We start from the raw sequence: 11,605 nt of genomic DNA on the forward strand, positions 1-11,605 counted from the left end.
GGGACGGCGGGGCGGAGGGGTGGGGAATTTTGGGGGGAGCAGCACCGCGTGGGGAGGGGGAGGGGGAGGGAGAGGGGAAGGGGGAGGGAATTTTCTGGTGGCGTGGCGCGGTGGCTCCTCACGGGCCCGAGCTCCTGCTGGCTGTGGGGGGTGGGGGCTCGGCTCGCTCTCACCGCGGCGTCAGCTAGGGTTGCTGCCGTGACCCGACCAAATTGACGGGGCGCCGTCTGCCTCCTCCAGTGGGTGTGGTGCGGGTGTGGGTGGCCTCCGCGGAGAACGAAGTGCTCTTCTTGTTCCTCTTGGGAAGCCCAACCGCCCGTCGAAACCGGGTGCCACTGAAATTACTCGTATTTTTTTATGTGGAAAGGCGGAAGCCCTGCCCATTTGGTTACGAAAATGCTAAAAATCTGATGTCAGATTTTTAAGGATGACAAATCAAATACTCCCTCCGTTCCATAATATAAGAACGTTTTTGACACTAGTGTAGTGTTAAAAACGTTCTTATAATTTGAGACAGAGGGAGTATTTCTCATGGCAAATAACTTGTTGTGAGCATGGCAAATCCTGGCAAAAAAACTGAACATCTCCTGTAAAAAACCTGAATATGTCAGGATTTGTCATACTTGCTGAAGAGAATTGATAGGCTCGCGACACGTAATTTGCCACTACGAACTTTCGATTTTGCCATGTTTAAAAATTTGTAGCGCGGGAGACAAGCAACCTTAGCCCCCCCCCCACCCCCCACGGTTGTCTCCCCGCGGGCGACACAGGTGGCCGCGCCGCCTCTCCCTCTCTCCCCCATCGCCGACAGGAGCTGCCGGGGCAAAGCCCCTCGCGGTGGCTGGCGGCGGGGCATCTCTCCCCCTCGTGCGCGAAAGGCCGGGATGGGGCGGTTGGTCATACTTCTCCAACGCATCTACTTTTTTAAACACTTATGCGCTTGTTTTGAACTCTAATTTTAGTTTTGAATGGAACTAACCAGGACTAACCTTGTTTTACAGCAGAACAACATTGGTGTTGTTTTTTGTGCAAAAATAAAAGTTCTCGGAATTGAACAAAATTTTGGGGGAGATATTTTATTGAATATATAAAAAAATACTGGAGCAAACACCTGGCAGAGGGGGGCCACCAGCTGCCCACAAGGCAGGGGGCGCGCCTACCCCCAAGGCGCACCCTGCTGCCTTGTGGGGCCCATATGCGGCCATCTGACCTAATTCTCGTCCTCCCAAAAAAATAAGAGAAGAAGTTTCATCACGTTTTACGATACAGAGCCGCCGCCACCTCATGTTCCTTCACCGGGAGGCCTGGTCTGTAGTTTGTTCGAGGCTCCGGAGGGGGCAATTCGTCGATGTCGTCATCAACAACCCTTCTTCATCAAGAACCTCATGATGCTCACCACTAGGAGTGAGTAATTTCATCATAGCATACTGGGGGTAGATGGAGATGGATGAGATTGATCTGTAATTGAGTCAATTTGTTATGTCTTGATTTCTAGTATCCACTATGTTCTGAGATTGATGTTGCTATAATTTTGCTATGCTTAATGCTTGTCACTAGGTTTCGAGTGCCATGATTTCAGATCTGAACCTATTATGTTTTCATCAATATATTTGAGTTCTTCATCCTATCTGCAAGTTATATGCATATGTTATTGTTCTGATCCGTAGACCCCCAAGGTAACAATAACAGGGATACTCTCCGGGGATGACTGTAACTTGAGGAGTTCATGTATTCACTAAGTGTTAATGCGTTGTTCTGGTTCTCTACTTTAAGGAGCAACTTAATTACCCTTAAATTTACATTAGGAACCCGTAGCCACGGGAGGGTAGGATAAAACATGTTATACAAGTTCTTATTATAAGCACGTATGACTATATAGTATATACGGAATGCATGCCTACATATGATTGATGAATTGGATGTTATTGTGTATCGCTCATGGTTGTGACTGTTACATGATGAATTTCATCCAAATATCCATTGCTACTCCATGCCTATGCTTTGGTCATATTGTCTTTGCTAAGTTACTACTACTATTGCTACTATTCCAACTGCTAAGAAACTGCTGCTACTGCTATTGTCATTGTTACCGCAGCTATCCAAACTATCATACTACTATGCTACTAATATTTTGTTGCACATGAACAACCTCTCAGGTGTGGTTGAATTGACAACTCAACTGCTAAGGCTCATAAATATTCTTTGGTTTTCCTTGTGTCGAATTAATAAATTGGGTGAAATACTACCCTCAAAGAATGTCACGATCTCCTATACTTGTGGGTCATCAAGACATTTTGTTGGCGTCGTTGTCGAGGAGCATAGCTCTATTTATTAAGTTCGCTTGGGAGCTAAATATCTACTGCAATTTATATTCACTATGGAGACTTTGAGAGACTCTAAGACCAAGATCATGCCCCCTAAGGCAAGGGGACGTAAGGAACTGCCAACTCGTCTACACTTGATTCACCTTCTGTTCTAAGTCAACTTGCAACACAACCACCTGTTATTCAATCTGATATGTTGCAAGTAATAGAAACTATTGTGCTATTGATGATACACAAGATCATGCTTCTACTTTGCTTAATTAATCTTTGCCACTTGGTGAATTACTTGATGCTCATATTGCTAAAGCTAAAGAAACTGAAATTGATGAAAACTATGAATCACCTATTACACCTAGCACACCTACTAGAACTAAAACGTTCGATGCGCATGAAGGTTAAACTCTTGATGAGGAGACCGTTAAAGAACTATTTGCTTGTGAAAATAGGGAGGATCTTAAGGATTTAATAGATAGGCTAAAAGAAAAGGCTATGAACCAAATGATGAAATATGATCCTAAGTTTGCAACTTCTCCTATATTTGTTACGAATAAGGACCATGAATATGTTGATACTGAACTTATTACTTGGTAGAATCTGATCCTTTTCATGGCTATGAATCTGAAATTGTTGTGGCACATCTTACTAAACTAAATGAAATTGCCACCCTATTTGCTCAAGAGGAAAAGATTCAATTATTTCCTTTCTCATTAAAGGGTGATGCTAAAGTATGGTTTAATGAACTTGCTCATGGTTGTGTGCGTAGTCCTAAGGATATGATTTACTAGTTCACTAAAAAAATCCTGCTCATGAGAAACAAGCTGCCTTACAAGAAATTTATAACTTTGTGCAACTTGACGAAGAGCATCTCCCTCAAGCTGAGGGGGGCTTCTCCAATTATTTAGAAAAATGAAATACTTGATATCTTTTATAAATGACTAACCAATGCTTCTAGGGACTACCAAGATAGTTGTGTTGGATGTGTTTTTAGAGAAAGATGGTTGAACAAGCTCGGGAATTATTGAATAATTTATTGGAAAATGTTGATGATTCCACACTTCCCGAACCACCACCCAAGCCAACTCCGAAGAAAAGAGGTATTTTATTCCTCAGACCAAAAGATATGCAAGAAGCCAAGAAATCAATGAAAGAGAAAGGTACTAAATCTGAAGATGTTAAGAATCTACCACCTATTGAAGAAATACATGGACGTGATATCCCGACACAGGTAGTAGAGGTAAATTCTCTTTATAGGTTTGATTAGGGCGACATTCCTTATAGCAAATCTCCAACTCGGTGCCTAGATGAATTTGATAACTTCATTGTTAAACAAGAAAATTTCAATATGTGAATAAGTGATCAATTGAAATGTGATTCTATTATGATCAAACGCTTGAGTGATGTACTTGTTAGAATTTCTAATGATATTAAAGGTTTATGTAAACATTACTCTATGGTTCACACTCAACTGGAACAAGTTTCTAAATCACAAAATGATTTGATGAAGGAAATGCCCAGTAAAACTAATGATCATGTTGTTAGAGTAATGACTAGATGTGCTAGAAGGACTCGGGAACCTTTTTATCCTGAGGGTCATCCTAAAAGAATTGAACAAGATTCTCAAAGAGTTAATGATAGTGCACCCAATTTGCCTATGAAGAAGAAGAAAAAGAGTTAATGATAATTCACCTAGTTCTCCATGGCTCGGGCAGGGGCACCGAGTTCGCGCACGGCTTGGTGGCGTGGTGATTATCCTGCGTCCTGGCGACTCACATACGTGCTGGTGGTGGTGCGGTAGCAGGGAAGGCCGATGGTGGCACGGTGACTGTGTGGGCATGTGTCACGGATCTAGTGCAGGTAGCGGTCCATGGTGGCCAGTGGCGCCCCGACGTGCGTGCGTGTAGATGTGAAGTGACAGGGCCTCTGCCATGGTCGTATCGGTTAGTGGACGCGGCGACGCAGTGGCAGCGGTCTGGTCTCTCCCCATTCTTCTCCTTTGGGCTTTGCTGCGGCTGGTGGTGTACCCGGCGATGTGTATCGACTCCTCGTTGCTTGAGGTGCACATGGCGGGCTGGAGTGGCAGGGGGACTCCAAGGTGGGAGGCACGAGCCTCTAGGCCTTGCCAATACCACGATGTGGAGGTCATAGATCGAGCGTAATGGCAGCCCCAGTCCCTGGTTTGGGTGGCTGATGGCCACCGGTGACTTCCCTCTGCCTAGATCCAGCCGGCTGGGCTCCAGTCCTGCCAAAGGGCGCATTCTGGGGCTGAAGGAGCACTCTTTTGCTTCTTTGCCAGTCAACGGTGTCGGGGGGTCATGGCGAGGGTGGTGGGATGGTTGAGGATGCTGAGGCGGCGACCCTGGAGGTGGGAGCCATGGTGCTTATGGGCGGAGCTCGTGGCTCGAATTTTGGCTGACTACCATGGTTGTGAGGGTGGTGTGATGGCTGGCTATCGCCGGTTGATAGTCGTGCGACAATTTGCCCGTACTAGCTTTTGGACGTGAATAGTGTTAGCTGGGTGAAAACTGTTAGGAAACATAGTAGAAAACAAAAAATCGTCCTACAAACGAACTAGACGCGCCCCAGGGGGGGCACGCCCCCAGGCTTTGTGGGCCCCTCGTGGCACCTCTTGGCCTAATTCCACTACTATAAATTCCCAAATATTCCTAGTACATCACAGAACCGCCCAAAAATACTTTTTCCACCGCAGCAAGTTTATGTTCTTTGGAGATCCAATCTCGAGACCTTTTTCGGTACTCTCCCGGAGGGGGAATTGATCATGGAGGGCCTCTACTTCAACCTTGCCGCCCTTCCAATGATGTGTGAATAGTTTATCATACAACTATGGGTCCAAATCTAGTAGCTAGATGGCTTCTTCTCTCTCTCTTTGATCTTCAATACAATGTTCTTGGAGATCTATTCGATGTAATCCTTTTCTGCGGTATGTTTGTTGGGATCCGATGAATTATGGGTTTATGATCAGATTATTCCTGAATATTATTTGAGTCTTCTCTAAACTCTTTTATGCATGATTGTTACACAAAAAAAGACACATCCGTGACATTTTAGGCCGAATGAATTTTTTTTGTCATGCTTATGACACTTCTATGATGATATTTGTGACAAAACCATGTATCATCATAGATGCGGTGGACTCCTACTTCTATGGAAAAAATCATGACAGAAAATTGGCTTTTCGTCCTGGGTGGGGCAGGGACGCACCTGCATGACATTCTTTGGGCCGTCCATGACGGAAAAAATCATGGTAGAAGCAAGGGCGTGGAAAATATCGGGGAGTTCCTGGTTACAATGGGTGGTCGGGGCCGAGCGATGCAAGGAGGATTGCACATTTCTCTCGTACACGTACGCGCATGTGTGCGGCATGTTGGGATCTAACTGAACCCGAGAGTGGCATTCGCTTACTGAACCCGAGTGATTGCACTAGCTACGTTATTGAACCCGAGTGATCGATCCCTTGGCTGTTAACTAAACCCGAGTGATTCGTTTGCTACTACTGCTAACTGAAGCCGATCGAACATGCTGCCTCTTGATGAACAGTGAACATTTTTGGGGGTTGGATGAACAGTTCCCGGTGGGGGTTGGATGAACAGGACCCTATGGCAGTAGAGGTCGTTGCCGCTGGATGAACAGGACCCCGATCGAGGAGGTGGGGTGGATGAACAGGACCCCGTGGAGGGCTGGTTGAACAGTAGCCGGTGGAGGCTAGATGACAGTAGCCCGTGGATGAACAGTAGCTGGTGGAGGCTGGAGGAAGTTGACGGTGGATGAACAGTAGCAGGTGGAGGCTAGAGGAAGTCGACAGTGGATAAACGGTAGCAGGTGGGGGCTGGAGCGAGGCAATAGGTGGTGGATGAACAGTAGCCCGTGGAGTCCTGTTTTGCGGTACACCACACCGCTCACGACGAACAGGGGCCCGTTTCGATCGTAGGCACTCCAACACAAGTCTGTTTCCTTCGTTTTGCGATACGCCGCACCCCTCCCGATCAACAACACCCCGTTTCGACCATAGAAGCTCGAACACAAGTCTGCTTCCTCCGTTCCGCGGTACGCCACACCCCTCCTGATGAACAGGACCCTATTTTGACCACAGGCGATCGAAAAGAAGGATGTTTCCTCTGCTCTGCGGTACGCCAGACCTTGTTTTGGCTGTTTTATCCAAGCCGGTTGGCTCCCGATGAATAAGATGTATTCCGACCCAGTCGGTTGCCTCCCTATAAATATGACGTTGTTTCCTCTGTTCCGACCCAGCCGGTTGGCTGGCGATGAATAAGACGTCGTCACTGTACACGTTAGAGACTCCGGTCGTATGTACGTATGTAGCCGTATTTACTTTCTTGCAGCATGGTTGTATGATATATATAGATGGGACTGCGCCTCTACTACGACACGTGTCGCTCCTTATTCGGCCACGGTTCACCGCTGCAGAGGGACCGATCGACCAGTATGTATGTACACGGTCGCGACCAGACAGACAATGCTACGTACACTTCGACCGGATGGGTGCTAGCTGTCAGGGAAGATAAGGAGGCACTTCCTTGCGTGGGAAGATATATCTGGCGAGTCCCAGCTGTCAGGTGGAAGAATTTTATTTTTCCCTGTAATAAGGACGCACTAGTTCCTCACTACTAGTCTAGTGGTCACAGAGATGGACGACGACAATTTTGAGCCAATATTGCCCGTGGAAGCGCGCTCGTGTGATGTCTACTATGCAACTTTATTCTCATAGACACATGTTGGGCTTCCAAGCGCGGAGTTTTGTAGGACAGTAGCAATTTTCCCTCTAGTGGATAACCTAAGGTTTATCAATCCGTGGGAGGCGTAGGGTGAAGATAGCCTCTCTCAAGCAACCCTGCAATCAAATACAAGAAATCTCTTGTGTCCCCAACACACCAAATACAATAGCAAATTGTATAGGTGCACTAGTTCGGCGAAGAGATGGTGATAAAAGTGTAGTATGGATAATAGATACGAGTTTTTGTAGTGCGAACAATAAAAAACAGCACGGTAGTAAATGATAAAACAGAGCACAAACGGTATTGCAATGATGGAAAATGAGGCCTAGGGTGCATACTTTCACTAGTGCAATCTCTCAACAATGCTAACATAGTTGGATCATATGATTATCCCTCAAAGTGCAATAAAGAATCATTCCCGAGTTCCTATTAGCGGAGAACAAAAGATAGAAATTGTTTGTAGGGTACAAAACCACCTCAAATCTATTCTTTCCGATCAATCTATCCTAGAATTCATACTAAAATAACAGCAAGCTATTCTTTTCGGTCGATCTAATCAAGAGTTCGTACTAAAATAATACCATATGATGCATATCAACCAACTCTAATGTCACCTAGATACCCCAATGTCATCACGAGTACCCGTGAGTTAATTATACGATATGTATCAAATAATTTCAGATTCATAATACTCAATCCACACAAAGAACTACAAGGAGACACCAAAGTTTCTATCGGAGAAAAGATAATAAAAACGTGCATCAACCCCTACGCATAGATTACCCAAAGTCACCTCGGGAATCCGCAAGTTGAGAGCCATAACATATATCAAGTGAATCAAAATAATACCCCGTTGTCACCACGGGTATTCATATGCAAGACATATATCATGTGTTCTCAGATCTGAACCTTCAATCCGACAAGACAAAACTTCAAAGGGTAAAGACACAATTCATCACAACAAGAGTAGAGAGGGGAGAAACATCATATGATCCATCTATGTTAACAAAGCCCATGATACATCAAGATCGTGACATCTCAAGATCGCACACGAGAGAGAGAGATTAAACACATAACTACTGGTACAAACCCTCAGCCCCGGGGGTGGACTACTCCCTCCTCATCGTGGTGGCCGTTGGGATGCTGAAGATGGCCACTGGTTATGATCTAGCCCTCCGGCAGGGTGCCGGAACGGGCTTCCGATTGGTTTTCGATGGCAACAGAGGCTTGCGGCGGCGGAACTTCCGATCTAGGGTCTCCCCAAGGGTTTTCATAATATTTCAGAATTTATAGGGTGAAGAAGGGGTACGGGAGGCCACCGAGGTTGGCACAACCCACCAGGGCACGCTTGGGGGTCTAGGCGCGCCCTGATTGGTTGTGCCCCCATCGGGGCATCCCCCAGGTGCTACTCTGGCCCAATGGTTCTCTTCTGGTCCATAAAAAATCCACAAAAAGTTTCGCGGTGTTTGGAGAACTTTCATTTCTGCACAAAAAACAACACCACTGTAGTTCTGCTGAAAACAGCGTCAGTCCAGGTTAGTTCCATGCAAATCATACCAAAACCATATAAAGTTGTTGTAAACATGGCATGAATATTTCATAAATTATAGATACGTTGGAGACGTATCAACATCCCCAAGCTTAATTCCTACTTGTCCTCGAGTAGGTAAATGATAAAAGAAATAATTTATGAAGTGTGAATGCTAGCAAAGTGCACAAGTTTGATCAATCACAATTTCAATCACTTTTCGTAGCATCATAACATCAATTTTTTTCTTATAAAACTTCTCATGTTATAGTAGCAACCAATTCACATGTTAAGGTTCAAACAATGAATTCTCTTGAAACTCAACAGCCTATGTTCTCAGTCACCAAGCAATTGCAATTCAACTTATTCAACAGAGTCTAAGTAAGAGCTCCACATACTCAACCATCATATAGTCTTCTATGATTGCTAACACTCTTCGCGTACACATGAGCAAAACGTTTCAACCGGACACATAGAAAGATAGGGGCTTATAATTTCGCCTCCCAACGTATTCACCTCAAGGGTGATGTTAACAATAATAACTCATGCTACCCATATCCAAGTGGATATATGTGACTAGATCTTTCCTCACCACATGATGCTTGCTAATGGAGAAAAATAAAAAGGAATAGAGAGAAAAACTTTGACTCTTGCATGAAAGTAAATACATAAAAGTAAAAGATAGGCCCTTCGTACAGGGAAGCAGAGGATGCCATGCGCATATTTGTTTGTATGCTCAACCCCTTAGTGCAAAAGAACATCACGTTATATTGCCCCTTATGATAGCAACCTTTATTATGCAGTCTGTCATTTTTATTCTTTGCCATCACAAGTTCGTACAACGCTCAATTTTCTCTTACACTAAAGGATCTAACACTTTTAGAAGCAATATTTATTGCCTTATTGCACCGATGACAACTTACTTGAAGGATCTTGCTCAATCCTTAGGTAGGTATGGTGGACTCTCAAAACAAGATTTGGGTTTAAGGGTTTTTGGATGCACAAGTAGTATCTCTACTTGGTGCGAAATTTTTGGCTAGCAAAGATAGGGGGCAAGCACCACAAGTTGTAGGATCTATGACAATATAACTTCTATGTGAATATAAACAAACATAAATCATTACGTTGTCTTCCTTGTCCAACATCAACAATTTTGACATATAATATTTTGATTGGGGCTCACAATCACAAAAGATTTCCAAGATAGTGTATTTGCATGTGAAAGTTCTCTTCCTTATACTAATTATTCGTGAATTGCTTGTATGACCAATATTGTGACTGTCAAGCTTCAAAAGCTTTCACTTTACAAACCCAATGTGAAGCCACTACTAAGCATTATATGAACATGTAGTTTCAACTTCATGATATTCAATTCATTCAACAATTTACTCATATGATATAAGTGAAGCACAAGAGTAAATGACAAGCTACTCCAAAAAGATATAAGTGAAGATCAAGCGAGTAGTTATGTAAACGGGTAGCTATTTGAGGACTCTCTTTTATTTAAAACTTTCAGATCTAAATATTTTATTAAAATAGCAAGCAAAAACAAAACGAAATTACATTCCAAGGATAGCACACATCATGTGATGAAGCAAAACTTAGGCTCAACCGATACTAACCGATAACTATTGAAGAAGAAAGGTGGGATGCCTACCGGGGCATCCCCAAGCTTAGATGCTTGAGACTTATTGAAATATAAATTTTGGATTCCTTGGGCACCCCAAGCTTGAGCTTTTGTCTCTCCTTAATTCCTCTCATATCAGGTTTCCCTACATCTCAAAAACTTCATCCACACAAAACTCAATAAGAACTCGTGAGATAAGTTAGTATAAATCAATGAAAAAACTTATCATTCTCTACTGTAGCAAATCACTAAAATTATTATTTAACATTGCATACTAAATTCCTCTGCATATTTAATACTCTTATCCTCAAATAGAATCATTAAACAACCAAACATATGCAAACAATGCAACCATAACAACAATCTGCCAAAACAGAACAGTCTGTAAAGAATGCAATATTCATCATACTTCCCTAACTCCAAAAATTCTGAAAAAATTACCACACTTTAGAAAATTTATCATATCTAATTTTGAAAAAAAGTTTCATAACTTTATCACATTCTGACGTTTCTAGGAAATTTTTGCAACAACGATAAACTTTCTGTTTTGAAACAGCAACAAGTATACTTGCAAAATAAGCATGGCAAAGGCTATCATTGACCCTTTTATTGAAATAAAATATGCAAAACATTATTATAAATAACAACAATAAAATCCTATCAAAATAAATTGATGCTCCAAGCAAAACACATATCATGTGACAAATGAAAACATAGCTCCAAGTGAGGTTACCGATAATGTTGGAGACAAAAGAGGGGATGCCTTCCGGGGCATCCCCAAGCTTAGTTGCTTGGATATTCTTTGAATATTACCTTGGGGTGACTTGTGCATCCCCAAGCTTAGGATCTTGTCACTCATTATTCTCCTCATATCGACATCTCATCCAAAACTTGAAAACTTCAATCACACAAAACTTAACGAAACTTCGTGACATAGGTTAGTATGATAAAGAGAAAACCATTTCACTTTGGTACTATCAAAGACAAGATTCATAATTGTTTCCACACAATGCCTACTGTAGCATATCATTTCCACAATTTATATTGAGCAATATAAGCCATAGAAACTAGGAAAGAAAGAAACTATGCATTGAAAACAGAATCTGCCGAGAACAGAACCGTCTGTAGTAATCTGTACTCAAACCATACTTATGCTACTCCAAATTATGAAACAATTATGAACACGTGAGAAATTAGTATATTAATCTTATTCAAAAGGAATAAACTCAAAATCACTATTCTTTTAAAAATTAGAGTTATTTTTGTGAGCACAAAAGTTTCTATTTTTCAGCAAGATCAAATCAACCATCACGCAACATGATCCCAAAGGCTTTACTTGGCACTTTATTGAAACAAAGACAATAAAACATGATTA

Source organism: Triticum dicoccoides, chromosome 4B (assembly GCF_002162155.2).
Source record: "Triticum dicoccoides isolate Atlit2015 ecotype Zavitan chromosome 4B, WEW_v2.0, whole genome shotgun sequence".
NCBI classification, from domain to species: domain Eukaryota; kingdom Viridiplantae; phylum Streptophyta; class Magnoliopsida; order Poales; family Poaceae; genus Triticum; species Triticum dicoccoides.